The sequence below is a fragment of the Arachis duranensis genome, chromosome 1 (assembly GCF_000817695.3).
Source record: "Arachis duranensis cultivar V14167 chromosome 1, aradu.V14167.gnm2.J7QH, whole genome shotgun sequence".
Lineage (NCBI taxonomy): Eukaryota > Viridiplantae > Streptophyta > Magnoliopsida > Fabales > Fabaceae > Arachis > Arachis duranensis.
Genome location: NC_029772.3, coordinates 90315405 through 90319517, shown reverse-complemented (window position 1 = coordinate 90319517; position 4113 = coordinate 90315405).

Sequence of the window (4113 nt, the reverse complement as noted above, 5' to 3'; positions counted from 1 at the left end):
AGTAATAAGTTAGAGTTTGACAATTAAACCATACTTTAAGGGTTAACCAAGAGCTGAAAAGATGGAAGGAATTATACTTTGTTCTTCTAAGGTTCTTAGTAAAAAATATATTACTTCATACTATCGGGTCGTTGAGGAGTGTTGCTAGACGCCAACCTTGATTAGTAAATTTAGTATGACTAATTTACTACGCGCTTAGTATTGAACCTATGGGGTCACACACTAACGAGTGTTCTAATCTTTGCTGTAGAATGATTTAATTATTATTTTGATTTGATCAAATAAATAATTATATTAATTTAAATGGAATATTATTATATTTTTTACTAGCACCAACAATATAATAATAGTTTGATAATTGAGAATATTAAATGAGATTTGAGAATAATTAGTTATTCTATTTCTGAATTTGAATTATAAATTTGGATGAGATCCAAATCAATTATGTTTTAAATTGTTATGATATGATTCATAAAATTTGAAGGATTCAGATTTGGAATTTTAAGATATGATTTAAATTTGAATTGAGAATCAAATTTTAAATCAGTAACAAATCTCATACTATATATATGTATGCCAAGAGTAAAGGAAAGGAGAGAATAAAACACAAGGGTTTTATTCCTTTACCTCTACAAACATAAACGTATGTGAGCCTGATTCTTGGAGAAAAATTTTATGGCGTGCAAAGAGTTGCAAGAGGTTTCTTAATTTAGATCAGATGTCCATTGGTCAAGGAGTTGACAGCAAATGTTGGTCTCAGTGTGGATACGCATAGTGCCTTCGTACCATCGAAGGAGAAAAAGATTTTTACTAGTGTACTGACGTATTTAGATCTGATCTACTATAAATTACATTATTGGAATAAAATTTAAGCACAAAATAGATCTTAAGGATTACTTTCTTTTCTTCCGCTGCGTGTTATGAACACATGGTAATCCTTTAGACAGAGTTTAAAAGTTTGAGTTTGGTGAATATGAAAATGTTTGACATTAAACATGTTTAAAAAATTAGGCATCGATTTATTTCACTGGATGTCATAAGGAATATTCAGTATAAGATATTATGGCTAAAGGATGATGATCGCATGAGAACTATGTCCAATTTTCATGAAAAAATTGTGACTGGATAAATGATGAAACTTTTCATTGAGTTGGTGGACGTTGACAATAGTTCTTGTTCTTCCTCACATGCAGTCCCAATAGGTTGTGCAGTGCTAATTTGGTTTCCAAAGAGTTCGACTCAGACGAGGAGTGGGTCCAATCAGATTCTGATAGTGATAGCGATGACGATACATAGTTTATCCCAAAAACTAAACTATTGTTTTTTACTTCCTCACGACATATATTACCACTACCATACTATTTTCTAGCCGAACCCAAGTTCCAAGCCGATATTCGACATTTTACCTAAATGCTATGCAAGTGGAGCCAATGCCTTTTAGTCTAGGGAGCACTGACGACTATAACACAGAAGAGAGCGTGGAGCTAAGGATTGACCATAGATTCTACAGTAGCGAGTCCGTTTATCTTGCCATCAAGAACTACCACTACAAAAAAAATCGTCGGATACCGACGGTATAAACCTCGCAGGTAATTATTTACCAGCAAATTTTTTGTCCGCCACTAATTATCGGCGAATATAAATTTTTATTTGGCGAAATTCTTGAACTTGTTACCATCGGATTAATTCCCCAATAAATCAAACAGTAACTTAAATTTTAAATTTTTTAAAAAAATTTAAATGGTAACACTTCCTTAGATAGTAACAATTTTTTTTTTACAATCTTAATACACAAATAATATCACTAAATCACACTTGTATTCTAATACATAAAAAAAAAAAAGAATTTTCATTTTATTTCTCTCCAACCAAACAAAGTTTCATTTCTCTCATTAGCTCATTTTCTATTAAGTAATAGTATGAACTATATGTAAAAGAGTTAAAATAAAGCATCATAAATAATATTTTTTTATTTAATTCTTTTTTCTATATCTAATTTACTAACTTTGTGATATTAGGGAGTTACTAATCAAGTAGGGTTACAAGATCCAATGATGACTACATGTAAATGTAGAACAAATTGATGCTCAATGTTAATCACCGTAGCAACAACATTAACTTATGTCGTTAAAAAAAAAAGCAAGCTCACATTTGTCTAAATTATCAACAATTTATTTAACTCCATCAGCAAAATAATATCAATTCAACTTTTTTCATATAAATGACATAATTCAATAACAACAAAAAACCATTCATATATCTTTCCATATCCAAAATTTCAATTGTCAATTGAACCAAAACATATTCAATATTATTACATACTGTTTACTTGGATATTTTACAATTCTTCAGTACTGATAAACCACTATTTTATAGTTTATATTGTGTTTAATTGTGTGGTTTTGTCGTGATCCTTACCCACTTATTCATCAATTTAGCATGCATTTAGATTTCCTTCCTGAATTTATTACATGTTTAAAAATTGCTTCCTAGAGACTTTAATTATTTAATTTTAATTCTCCTTTATTCCATTCGATGCCGTAATCTGTGTGTCAAGTGTTTCAGGCTTTATAGGGCATGAATGAGACGGAGATTGGAGAGGGAGCTAGCAAAAATGGAAGGAACACAAGAATTTGAGGAGATAACCAGCGAAAAGTGACGCGGTCGCATGGCTCACGCGACCGCGCGAAGGAGCGCAAATCGAAGTGACGCGGCCGCATGGCTTGCGCGGCCGCGCGGATTGGAAAGCACAAGCAACGCAGTAGCGTGAACGACGCGAATGCGTGAAGAGGAAAAGCGCCAGCGACGCGTCCGCATGGACGACGCGATCGCGTGACATGCGCGATCTGCATAAACTGCAGAATCTGAAACCAGCGACTTTGGACCCTATTTCGGCCCAGTTTTCGGCCCGGAACAGCAGACTAGAGTCAGAGAATATGCAGAAACAACAGACACATTCCATTGAGTAGTTTTGAGATCTAGTTTTTCACTCTCTTAGGTTTTTTTCTCTTTAGTTTTTAGAATTTTAATTTTCGATTGATCTTAGCATTGGAACATTGAGAAGAGTTATTTTCCTCATCAAGACTTCATCACTCTAGTTTGTTCTCTTAACTTGGTTTTATTCTTCCATGTTCTTTGTTATGTTCAATTTTGTCATTCAGATACTTTTATGATTAAACCAATCCCTTTGAACTAAGTGGGTTGCAACTTGTGAACAGATCTGGCATTTCCACTTGTTTGACTTTCTCTTACCTAGTAAGGGATAACCAGATAGAACAACTATTAATTATAAATTAATCTTACAATCACACCATCAATGATAGAGATTCTAACCAATCAATTCCCAGTCAAGGCCTCTTATTTTTATTATTTAAAATTCCTCAATTTAAATCCCAATTTACTTAGCTCAACTCTTTTTGGAATATCTGAGTAATAAAACAGCACATTTTTCTGCAACTCGTTGGGAGACGACCTGGGACTTAAAACTCCCAATAATTTTAATTTAAACTTTCAGTGACATATTTCTAAATTGATAGGCAGATTTTCGGTGAGTTAAGAACTATACCTGCAACATAACCATTTTAATAAATTTTTAATTCACCAGCTTCTGCACCTCATCAAGTACCCTCATCTTTAACATATAGTTCAATATTCAATTTAACAATACATATATGACATTTAGAAACAGACCAAAAGAACTTAACACAAAATTAAATTAGAATAATCTAATAAGTAAATAGTTAACAAAAATGACAAGAAATTAACCTGTCTAAGCAACTTAACAACAATATTAATATTAGGATGATGAGCTGCCTAAAAAATCACAGCACATAGACAACTTACTTAGAATAATTTCATGTCAATGAATACGAATACTAAAATAAAACTTATTAGGATAATAATAAAGAAAAAAACATAAATACACAATAATAAAACAGATCCAACTGAAGAAAGTAAAAACGGGATTAGGGTGTTCAAAAAAGAGTTAGAAATTTTTTTATTTAAAATGAAGTAAAAACGAGGATAGAATAGGGAGAAAGATGAGGACAACCTATCTAGAGGATGGAGGAGAGACGCAACTTTGGTGATAGAAGATGCAGCAGCGAAACCAAC